Here is a 12935-nt window from a genome sequence, read left to right as displayed (position 1 = left end):
GGGCACTTAAAAACAAGCAGAGGGGTTCATCATCTGTGCGTGCTGAGCGCAGGACACGGCTGCAGTGCCACGGAGGAAATCTGCCTCATCTCTGCCCTCCGAACTCACTGCTAATTTTTCTTCCCAAAGCGAGAGGATGCTCAAGTCCCCTCTGCTGAAATAACAAGGCAGCTAATCTCTGTTTTCCAGGCGTGATTAAAAACACAGTGAGTGTTTTGCAGGTATTAAACCATTGATTTGCATTTATGATTTAACCCTTCTTACAAAGATTTTTAAAAAGATCATTTTACTGACAAAAATCAGACATATCCCTGCTCCTATCTCAAGTAGCTTAACTTTCTATTGTAAAAAGATGTTATGACATTGAAATGAATTATATTATCCTAGTTATATCTTATATGATTCATGAAAGCATATATTTTCTTCACAGTGTAACTAATGTTATAATATTAAACAAGAAGTCTAGGTCAGTATTTCCAAAGAACATGTTAAACTCCTTATTAAATATATGTTGGAAGCAAATGATTAAGGATTTTTTTTTTTTTTTTTTTTTTTTTTTTTTTTTTTTTTTTTTTGGCTTTAGGTAGTCTAACGCTCTGCAAACCCCTAATCACACTCCAGACTTCCATTCAGTGAAGACAGGTATTATTGGGAAGGTCTTTTCCAATACCTGTGACTATAATAGCAACTTAATTTGGGTAAATTATTTTTCATTCTGGGTGAATGATTGCTTTTGTCTTCATTTATTTCTCTCTGAGGCACATCAGCATTTGGTCAGCTTTTCTGATTATATTAATTAGCTAAAATAATTTTAATGTTATATAAAGATTAATAGAGTAATAGATTAATCTGTGGATTAATTTCTCTGATGTCTCCTCCATCTCTTAGTAGTAACTATCAAATTTTCCAAATCCAGTGTTTTTCTTTAAACATTCTTTAGAGGAATCTAGTGATTTTTCAAATCCCATAAATATCTGTAAGCAAGCTAAAAAGTATAATTACATGAAACTCAGAAGACATGCTCTTACAGATTCTTGTTGGGAGAATGGGGAACAAGAATCTCAAGAAATCAGAATAATTAAAGAATAGAATAAAAACATATTTATGTTACTGATTTGTCACTAGTCTTGTTTAACACTTTGCCAGCTGGAATATGAAGTATGCTGCCTTCATCTCTTTAGCAAATATAGCAAACCCAGTAAAAAAAAATAGAAAGGCTATTTTAATAAGATACAAACTGCAAACTAAAATAGAACAAAATCATAACCAAAAGCAACTAAACTTCAGTAAGTTTAATATACAACACAGGTCATTTAAATAACATCAGAAAGTCAAATTGTGTGAAAAGCAATTCACACATCAATAAACAAGAAAATATAGTTTTTCTCTGATGTTAGGATTAAACTTTTAGCAGAGATAACAACTTCCTTCTTACTTCTGTCCATGATTAGACTGAACCTGACAATTAAAGTGCCATGCAGCTTTGTATAAACTGTCAAAAGTTTCAACTTGTTGCATGATCTGACAACTTTTAGTGCAATGCATTTGCTTAAAGACCTGTTCACAGGATTGTTTTCCAACACCTATACACATATTTATACACATGTACCTCATACACCACAAGGCTGTTCCACATACGCTTCTAGATGCTGTTGTTACGATCTTTATCAGTATACTGTATGCCTGAAAAGAAAGTATTTTCATCCCTAACAGAGAAGGAAATGACTGCAAGTTATGAGTACAGTTGCCTGATATCCTCATTTCAGCCCTTTTTATTCCACCCACAAACTTATCCTTTACAGTCATTCACTAGTATGTTCAAGTATTTATCAAGAGCTACATGAAGGAATGTCAATAGGTGGTAATAGGGTGGTGACATTTGCCTGATTTAGATCTTCTAGCTGAGCAGAGTCCAAGACCTACTGAAGTGTTCGGAACAGTTTGAACCACTAAGAGGCTTGGGAGCAGTCATTCAAGGCTGATGAAAAGCTTTCTTTTCACTTCCCATTAACAAGAGAAAAGTTATAGGGTGATTTATGCTGGAAGGGGCCACTGAAGGTCACCTAGTCCAAGCCTCTCCTTAAAATAGGTTTGTGTAGATCAGTTTGTTCAGGGGTTTGTCCAGTCAGGTCTTGAACTGAAGATTTCATTGCTTCTCCAGACAATGTTTCAGCGCTTAAGCATGGTCTCAGTCAAAAAGCTTTCCATTACACCTAACTGGAATTTCTCATGTTCCCACCTGTGTGTGTTTCCACTTGTTCCTTCACCTTATAATTTCATGGACACCCTGGCTCTGTCTTCTCTACACCTTCCCATTCAGCAGTCAGGGGCAGAAATTCAGATTCCCAGTAGGTTCTGTCCTTGAGACTGGACAATTTTATGCTCCCAATCTCATCAGTCATATGGTTGAGACTCTCTGCAAAGACCTGGAATTAACCTCACATTTTTCAGTCCTGGTGCTCATGGAGGAGGTTCAGCCATCCCAATATCTGCTGGAGACACACTATATCCAGGCACAAGCAATTCCTCATGAATCTGCTTAAAAGAGTCCTGTAGGACAAGCACCTGAAGTTCAAAGGCATCGAAGAGAGTTGGTTGTTACTCAAGGAAAGAAAGGATCAGCTCCCCCAGGCTCCAGAGCAATCCATCCTTATGACAGAGGAAATCAGACAAAAAAGCCAGGAGGCCTGCATGCAGACTGGGGCAAGGAGATCAGGGCGAAACACAAATGTAAAAAATAATGTACAGAAGGTGAGCACAGTGACAAGGAGCCTGGGAGGAATCTAGGGATCCTAGTACAAAGGGGTGACATGTTCATAATTGTGGTATAAGAAACAGAAAAGCAATCATAAACACCATGTGCTATTCCTTGCTGTATTTCTGAGAACACTTTTTGATATTCTCTTCTGTTAGTGAAGAATTTATTTGTATGTATATAGGTGTACTTTAGGTGTACTTAGATTGCTGTCACAGCAGCGCAGGTGCTGCCAGAATTGTTACTGAGAGTCTTGTGTCATCTTTGGACTGTCATTTTTGCAGCTTTGCCATTGCTGTGATGTTGTAGGGCACAGGCAATTGACTTTTGGGTTTTTGGGTTTGAAAGTACTTCTGCCTCAAACTCATGAGACTCCTTTTCAAATAATACAAATAATAATACATAATACAAAAATACAAGTTTTTCAAAGGCCAAATACTCTGCCAAGCTTTGTTTTCTTTTTAGTAAACAAATTCCTCAAAATTTCCTACTTGTACAGGAAAAAATCCCAAGAGCTGATGTAAATGATTCACTTCCCTTAAAATGGGAAAAATGTTGTTTCTTTCGTGTATCTACTGCTAAGAGTGGGCATACACCTCTGCTTTTTATAACCTGCACTGCGGTAGATTTTTTTCTATTATCCAGTTTACAGAATTTTAATTAATTTAATTTGATTTTAATTTACACTGAAATCAAAATCTGGCAGGAGTTGCATTCAGAAGTTCTGTACTAAAGTTGTGGCATACTGTCCTTATTTTCTAACACAGAGGTTTTTCTTCTCTTTTTATACCTTTCAATTTTGTAGAGAGAGAGATATGTCCTATACTAATACTTTTTGGTGGATGCTAATAAAATTCTTGTTTACTTCAACAAAATCATGTTCTGAGAGTGGCAAAATACAGCTTTGATTTTGGAAGGAGTGACCAGCCATAACTTGCTTGCACAATGAATGAACGTGATCATACACTTTTCTGCAAGTGCAACAATAGAATCAGCCTTGAAAGTCACTTAGAATTCACAGTCTGAATGTGTCATGAAAATACCTCAAATTCCAGATTTTAGGTCATAAAGCAATTTTTATTGAAATTATTGGAGATTACTACAGTACTATTTGTTATCTAAAGCACAAATCAACAGCAGTCTCTGGGTTTTGAAAGTTATAGTTGAAATATTTTAAATTAAATATTGTTTGTATAATTGACAGAAGAAAAGTTGTAAACTAAATAGGCATAGTCTTCTTGCTACAAAACAGATTAAACATTGGAAAAAAAGGATTAGTTTTTTGAGTTTGTTTTCTTCCATTCAATGTGAAAGATGTGGGTGTAGAGCTTTATTCTACCAGATCACTAGAAAGAGAATTTTGTATTTTTATGTTTATCTGAGTCATCATCGTAGGATAATGGACGAAATAGAAAAGCACTCTTACCAATTTATATCTGGAAAATAAAGTTAAAGTGACCTCTCGTGTGTCACAGTAACTTTAAAACTGAATCAGGTATTATTAATGTCTATTTTTTAAATTGTGTCTAATGCCTTAGCCACTTGATCATTCTTGCCTCGCAGTGTTTAGGCACCCTTGGCACTGGGAACAATCTATGTTTTCTGGGTCACCACTGGAAGAAGCACTATAGAACATTGGTGATTAATAACTTATTTTTCTAAGCCATGCCTGGTCACCTCATTGAAGCATGAAAGGACAAACAATGGGAAAAATTTTATGGTTTCTTAGAAGCCTTTAGTATGGTGTTTATTCAAGTGGAACTCTCTCCACACCGGGTAGTCATTTTGAGCACAGACAGCAAGATAAAACTTTCAACATTTAAGTTTTAATTACACTCAGTTTTTCTTTCTCCCATCTGTTCACATCAAAAGTTCGCAGTCTCCACTACAACATTGTCAGAAACATTTGCAATACCTTAGAAAGTGAGCAGACACCATGAACAAATACTCCACGGTATTTTTTCTAGAGCTGTCATTCATTATGGAAAAAAAACAGGCAACAAATTCAGAACAAAACAAAGAATTGCTCAGCTTGGATTTTAGCTTATTTTTTACATAAACATTAAAATGAATATTCATTTCAAGACATATTTGGCACTTGGTAGTACAGCATTTCATGACACAACATATTTATGCTTAGACCATGAAACTTGCTTGTAACCCAAGTGAACAATTTTTTGTGCCAATACAGATGCTCATTCTGCCTTCAGGAGAGGGGCCTTTAGAGGTCGGATATGTATAGAAGCAATGTTATTCTTAGGCTTCATGCCTAAGACAAAATATCAAGATACACCTTGGCATTTTCGCAATATTTGAATGTTTGTTTAAAATATGCAACAGTCAATTAGTGGAGAAAAGTAAAGAAGTCAATATAGCAAGTCATCAAAACAGAATGATTGGAGTTGAAAGGCGCCTTAACTATGATGCTGGTCTGCATCACAGGTCGGGCCATATTATTAGATACAAATGTCAGTAGTTTTTCTTCACCAATATAAAACTTCAAGAGAATAAAGAAAGTAATAGTTTTTAAAATGACACTTTCTTTAAACTGCAATTACAGTTTATCTTTATACAGTTTATCTTTATACAGTTTATCTTTATACAATCATTATAATAAGTCATGCTTTCACCAGCCAGTTGAATGATGATCCTAGCCTTAAACAATTTTGTGTGAACGCAAGTGCACCGTATTTAATCCTCCAGTCACCAAGTACGGCACAATGGTGTAGTGGGATTAATCTCAATACAATTACTTCACTTTAAAAATCCAGGTCAGTATTTGAAAACTGAGTGGGTTTCCTCAGCATATAACTTATTCACCCCGTATTGTTGCCTAAAAGCCCCAGGCATATTATTTTGCCATATGACCAACATGGAAAAAAGATCTGCAGCTGTGAGGAGTAGTTTTCATGCCTCTCCTACACTCTATCCTTGAATTAATTCCTCTCAATTAAAAAAAAAAAAATCTAACAAACTCAGATGTACCTGTGCTAATTTATCTCTATTGCTTTTGCATCCCACTCTTGTAATTATATTTTTGTAAATTTATGCGAAGATTTGGGGCACACTAGCCTCAAAAAAGTGATAATGCTTGACTCCACCCTGTGATCGTTTTGGGTTACTGAATTAATTGTGACACTAATTGTGAGTAAGAGATTTTTGATTACTATGTAGTTGGCTGTCAGGGATAAAACACTAAAGACCTAGTGGAACAGAAGGGGTGCCAGGTGAATCTATCCAACACTGGGTCCTTTCTCCGATTTTTCATCTCCATTTCCCTTTTAGACTATTAATGCCCCAAATCATAACTGGTTCACTGTTCTGTTCCCCCTGTAGAAATCTATCATATAAATGCTTGAATAGCAGAGCACTACACAATTCAAAGAAATATATGCAAGCAAGGAAGTAAAGTTTTCAGGAAAAGAGAGAGAGGGACAGTATATTTTGATTAATTTTTCAGGTTTTCCTGTACAGTGTACAGAAGTTCTCTGGTCCCTGCAAAGCTTTTTCAATTTTTTTAAGGAAGTAGAGACATTCAGTTCAAAAGTTCTGGAAATTTTGAAGGTAGTCCTAATTTTTTTTTTTTTTTCTTAACTTTTCTTTATATCTAAAAGGGAATTTCTAGCAAGAGGCGCCTTATGGCCCTTTTCCACAGAAAACCTTCCAGTGCAGCAAGTTCCCAAGCTTGAATGAGGTATATATTTTTCTGATAGATAGAACTGGTTTATCTTGCCCAGGAAAGTTATTAATACCCCTTTTTATATAACCACATCATAGTCTTTATCCATCACTGTAGGTTTGTCTTCATTCTTCTAGACATTCCACTGCCAAGCGCTGGAATGGCAGTGATCTGAGAACTGATTCATCTGGCTACCAAGCATCAGTCTTTGCAGAAGATAAGCCCTGAAGAGGATCAATATTGAAATGATCCAGCTATCATTAGCTATTAAATCTATATAAGAGGTATTTCATCATCTTTTAATGTCATTCTTACTTCTGACACCTGGCAGATGGGAGTTTAATAGTTCAGATATTATTCACATACATAAAGATTTTGACTTTTATTCAGTTGACCATCGTAACATTTTCTTTCAAATAAAATGAAGACCTTAGCCCAGAAAGCACTGGACTTACTCTGAACTTCAAAGTCAGTAGGACTGTGAATGATTTTTATTGAAGCTTCATGAAGTACTGCTGAATATGCAAGTACTGCTACGTGGACTACTAATGTGTCAGCTATTAATTGTTTGATTTTCACAGCAGCAGTGTTTTAGAAAAGAAATCTGGTCCTATACATTGCATTCATTAAAAGTATTATTAGATACAAACCCTGAATACAAGAATTATTTGCTGTGCATGAGTAAGTTTACCTCTGGAGCTGCATGCATGCTTAAATAGATTACCACTTGAACATTTGCAAACTTTTGCAAAATAAACCCTCTAACATTACTCTATTGTATTCATTCCTTTGATTATAGCACTTTGGAGGAATTTAAATAATTAGTAGAAGAAAGAAGTATTTTATGCATCTGTCAAAGCCAAGAAAGAACCTATTGGTATAACCTGTTTGTAGTTAATAATCTATCTATAAACCTTAAACTAGTAAATGTTACGGTGCAAGAAAAAGTTGTTGGTCATTCAATGCAGTTAAAAGTAAAAAGGTTTTTTTAGTCTTAAGCATAAAGACTCAAATTTTTTTCATGATTGGGTTAAAAAAATTTAAAAATTGATTTCTTAGACTTTATTTCATTAGCCTATACAAGGTATCTTACATAATTAGTGATAGATATCTTTTTAACTCCAATAGTAACTTGTGAATTCTGGAAATAATAGTTACCATGGTACTCATACTTTTTTGGCAGTTTAATTCTCTCCCATATTTGGGACTTCTGTGTCTTTGAATATGATCATGTACTCAAAAAGACTGATGAGTTATTTTAAGAGGAGAATGTTTGCTATCTCCTAGCCTTCTTTTCTACTGAAGTGACAGTCACTGTGATCTTAGAGCAGAGATATGTGTTACATTAAAATACAGGTGAATCACGTTTTTACCTCTCCTTATGACATAGACTATGACATAGTAGAAAGAAAAAACCCAAAGTTATCCAGTTTTCCACCCCCCACCCCCCCCCACCCCCCCCGCCCCCGCAAGTACTTTGCCATTTGGCACTGTAGATTTTTAACAGAAGTATTAAAGCTGGTGTAGGTATGAATGAAAATACCTGCAGGTCCCCTTGGACCACACACATCTTGGTGCTCGCAAGTATGTGGGTGGGTGGGTGCGTGTGCGTGTGTGTGTGTGAGTGTGAAAAAGAGTGAGTGCATGAAGACCATGAGAAACAAGTGTGAATACATAAACCCAGCTTGCCTAAAGTTTTCATAAAGAAATATAATATTTTCTCACTAAAAGATTTAATTCTGTGTTATCTTGTACTACTTTTCTTGCAACATGTATGCATAGATAGTGGAGATTTTTGGAAAGTGAGAAAATAGAACTTGGAGTCCAAAATTCCCTGTAACCACTTGGTGACCTGGGCTGGAAGAAAAAAGATAGAGGAGACAGACTCTGTGCCACAGTCCTCCACTATAAAGGCTACAAATATGGTCATCTTTATTTTTTGCTAAAACTTACCTCGCTCAGCCAAGGAATTTTAGTGTTTAAAATGAGAAGTCCATATGAGTATAAGGATCTGGTTCAATGTAGATATAAGGAAAGTGGCACAAGAGTTTCTGGTAGAGGATGGAACAAAAGGAGCAATTAATTTTTTTACATGTGTGGAGCTATAAATGTACAGTGTGAAAATTTTCTTCTAGGGAGTGCCAGAATACAAAATACAGAATACAGAATACAAAAAGCTGAATACAAAATTCATTACTTAGGTTATATATATATATATATATATATATATTATATATATATATATATATATATATATATCTCCTAAGTTTTATATATATATATATCACTATCAATAGTTCAGAGTTAACTATCAGGTCCTCTGAACTTAGGTTTATATATATAGGGATATCCCTATATATATATTGCCCTACATGTCCAGAGCACAGCCAGCATACCACTTCATGACAATTATGGAGACTGTGGGGAAATATTGGGATTTATTCCTGCAATCTCCTGCCAAAATACAGATGAGAGCTTGTGGTAAAAGCCATGATTAAACTATGCCAGCTTGCACTGACATTGGAATCCATATAGCAGAAGTTATTTTTGAAAATCCATTAATCACAGATGATAAAGCTGCTTTTAAGTTTGCTGAATGAGTCTGCTAAATACAAATAAAAATTTACAAATACAATTATGCTTTTATTTGACATCAATAAAAAAAGTTAACAATGATTTGCATAACTCCCAAACAACTTCTACAGTATTTTTTTAATTAGCCACCTGCTCTTGTTATGTATAACATCTATTTATGACTCTGCAGTTAACAGTTTTGGGAAGTAATAGTAGTATGCAAAGCAAATAATTTAGTCTGACCTCTTCTGATCCCCATCAGTCCACATATAAAAAATCAGTATGTTGATTTGATAACCTGCTGAAGCTCTCAAAAGGTAAAAAACCTACCAAACACATAAAAACCCAAGCTACTTTATTATGAACACATTTTTTCTATATACTAAAGCAAAATAAAGTCATACAAATACATTGTTCCTCTGCACACTTGTTGTGCTGTTGCAACAGACTCAGTATCCAGAAATGTTAAGCTGTTACAAGAATATGCATAAAAGCGGTTATGTACATAACTTCCAGAAATAAATTTAAAATCTAATTTAAGCATATTAATAAATCAACAACTTTTGACATGTTTCTAGTCTAAAGGTCAGGTGAATTTATCAGAGATTTATTTGAAAATTTATTTCCTAAGTTCTTTGTTAGTGTAGAAAGAACTACATACTTCATTTGTTGTAAAAAACTACAGTGTAATAGTATTTTCTTAACTTAATGACTACCAGTACATTTTGTAAGTTAAAGAAAAAAATCTAAACTGCTTACACCAAAATTCTCATTTATGTTGATCATGTTTTGAAGAAGGAAAGAGCTTTTAAGAGAATTTTCTTAGAAACCTGTGGAGAGTTGAGGAGAGGAGAGGAGAGGAGAGGAGAGGAGAGGAGAGGAGAGGAGAGGAGAGGAGAGGAGAGGATGAGGACGAGGAGAGGAGAGGAGAGGAGAGGAGAGGAGAGGAGAGGACGAGGAGAGGAGAGGAGAGGAGAGGAGAGGAGAGGAGAGGAGAGGAGAGGAGAGGAGAGGAGAGGAGAGGAGAGGAGAGGAGAGGAGAGGAGAGGAGAGGAGAGGAGAGGAGAGGAGAGGAGAGGAGAGGAGAGGAGAGGAGAGGAGAGGAGAGGAGAGGAGAGGAGAGGAGAGGAGAGGAGAGGAGAGGAGAGAGGTTATGGTGAACATTAAGATACTCTATCCACACAGACTACAAAACTTCTGCCATATTTTATAATGCTGAAAGAGGAATGCAAAAAACTCTGTTCCCAACATGTTTTTTGGTACTAGTTGAGGGTGACTTAGTAATACAGAACATTTTCAAAAATTATGTTAAGTTTGGTTGGAATTGAAAAACATGCAAAAAATGTAAGAAATTTAAGCCTTCCGTAATTAGATGCTATGGTAGGTTTCTCTGTTACTGATTGTACTGGAGAACTTGATACATGCCAGAATGCATCTGAGACTGTGTTTGATGTGCAGGCAAACGTATTTCAAAACTGACAAGTGTCCAGATGTCTTATACAGATATTCAGTGTACAGGTTTGTGGGGGTGAAGCACCAGCCACTAACAGGGGTTTAAAGATCAGATTTAAGTGCTTTTTAAAATAATTTCAAGACGGTTGGATTCTTCCTTCTTCTACAACAAATACTCCTTTTTTAATTTTTATTTGTTAATTTAGAAGAAAATTAACTTTGGAAATAAGGCAAGAGGAAGACAGTTACTACCTTCAGTACAAAAAAAAAAAAAAAAAGACACGCAAAAGGAAAATAGGACATGGGAGCTCTGATGACTTGTGCTGTGTTTCTTCTGCTGAGCCTGTTTACTGGTGCAAAACAAGCAGTGTAGCTGCTTTTCTTAAATGTGAAAACTTCCCATAGCCTTCCCAAAAATTCTTTAGGGGTGAAATGCCTCAGTAGAGGGCACCATATTGTGGCTTTTAGTTGAAATAACTTACACATTCTGTTTTCAGTAAGTTCAGTAAATTTAGTATAAGGGACGGTTCCTGCAATCTCCTGCTGAAGCAAAGAGAAGGACATTCCGTCCCTCCTGCCCCAACAATTTGTATCTCTGGAAAGTCATTACATAGATGTCTTTTATTACTTAAAAGCTCTGGGACTTACTGAGAAATGACATAGAACACACTTTCCACAAGAACAGTTAATGTCATTTCTATGCCTCAGCTCTCCTCTTTTCCCACCTTCCTCTGTCTACAGAAAGTTTCTTTGCTGCAGGATGTTCATATCTACATCAGGGCTTGGGTGAAATTAAAGCCCCTAGTGACAGCACAGAGTCTGACTGACATCAGCAAGGGGCATTCACTAGGACAGTGAGAGTAGACCTCAAATGGAGAACTGTTTAGGCCAGGCCGAAACAGTAGTCAGCATGGGAATTGTTTTGTACTTACTGAGCTACTCTAATTTAACACACTTTTCATTTGGAATCCTTCAGCCTAGCTCCAGTATTTTTGTTGTTGTTGTTGTTGAATTCTTCTCTGAAATATTTTTTTACACTGATAGAGCACAAAATCTCATCTTTACATCCCCCACTCTTTTGTATATTTAACACTGTGTTCTTGTAAGATCTCTGCCCTGTCTTGCAAGGACTTAAACAAAAAGAGTGAATTAAATAAATCTCATCTATTCTTGAATTAGAGAGGAAAGTAAATATGTCATCAGTGCGCTCTATGCTTCTCATCCAGCTTTAGGTACTGGAGGACAGCAACCCTTCTTGAAAGGAACAAAGAGCTTTTGTTCCTCACTAAGAAAGATGAAGGCAAAATACCATCTTAGAATGACTTAATATGACTTAACAGTTACTAAGAAGATCAGTATCACTAAATTTATCTAAGAAACTCCCTTTTCATTCTCAGAAAAATACATTATGAGAGCGCCAGTTGCCACAGTCCACTTTCTAGGGAAAATATCCACTCTGTATACTTTGATACCTCCTGGCTGAGAGAAACATTTCTCACAGAGGTTGCAGACTCTTGCCTGCATTCTTTGGGTCACATTCTGTAGGGGACATTTACACCTGGATCAGCACGCATATGAATGTATCTCTTTCAGGGTGATCCCTTCCCAAACCAGTTGCTTTTAAAATTTATCATTCCATATTAAAGACATTGAATATTTAATGGCCTTCTGGTAATCTGTTTTCCTCATGTTTGTGCATAAGACTCACCAGCAAGTATGTTTCAGGAAAAAAAGGCTGTAAAAGATGTCTCTGGGCAAATTAAGCAGCAGCTGTACTGAGTTTACTAAGATAATTCTCCCTCATCAACATAAATTTAGAAAAGGATATTGCAAAATATAGGTTCACTTGTCTCATGATATTAAAATTGAATAGAATACAAACATCTAAGATAATTGAAGTATCTGAGCAAATCCAAACCTGAAGAATCCATTCATCCAAACAGATGAGGTCTGAGTTGGTATGACCTCTCCTCTCCCTCCCTCCCCAGTTCCTTTTCATTAGTAAGATCTTTATTGTAGCAACTACATACAATCATATTTTCTTGACCTCCAGCACAGATTAATCCCAGGCACAGAGTAAGTGAAGCCTATCTTAAAACTCATGAAAGACTAAAAAGAAAATTTTGCAGCTGGTTGCTTAACCTTAAATGCAAGTCAAGTGTGATTACTTTGACAGTTAGTGTTAGAGCAAAAGGATGTATCAAACAGTTTAAAAGTTTTTTTTGTTGTAACTGGGTAAAAATTGCAATTGTAGGTAAATCACATGCAACAGCTAGCCGAAAAGGGCATTAGAAAGGCATAAAAATTAAATGGCAGTGGAAATAACAGTCTGGTACATTATGACATACACCTGCTCCAGCATTGTGATTTCCTTTCACTCAGGATACAGTTAACTGGCCATTATCAGTGATACAGTACATAAAGAAGGGGAGTCACATCTCATGACACTGGGAAAAAGGCAAAATTATTATTTTA

The 12935-nt window shown here is 35.9% G+C and overlaps 1 protein-coding gene across 1 annotated transcript in view; it reads right to left on the bottom strand.

Annotated features, from left to right (window-relative positions):
* The window catches only part of TRPM3 (transient receptor potential cation channel subfamily M member 3), a 436952-nt gene that overhangs the window by 411107 nt on the left and 12910 nt on the right, over positions 1–12935 (bottom strand). The gene's annotated exons all lie outside the window — the stretch shown is intronic.

This window comes from Hirundo rustica, chromosome Z (genome assembly GCF_015227805.2).
Source record: "Hirundo rustica isolate bHirRus1 chromosome Z, bHirRus1.pri.v3, whole genome shotgun sequence".
Classification (NCBI taxonomy): Eukaryota; Metazoa; Chordata; class Aves; order Passeriformes; family Hirundinidae; genus Hirundo; species Hirundo rustica.
Note: the sequence above shows the minus strand (reverse complement) of the source record. Positions and strands in the feature narration are given on the sequence as shown.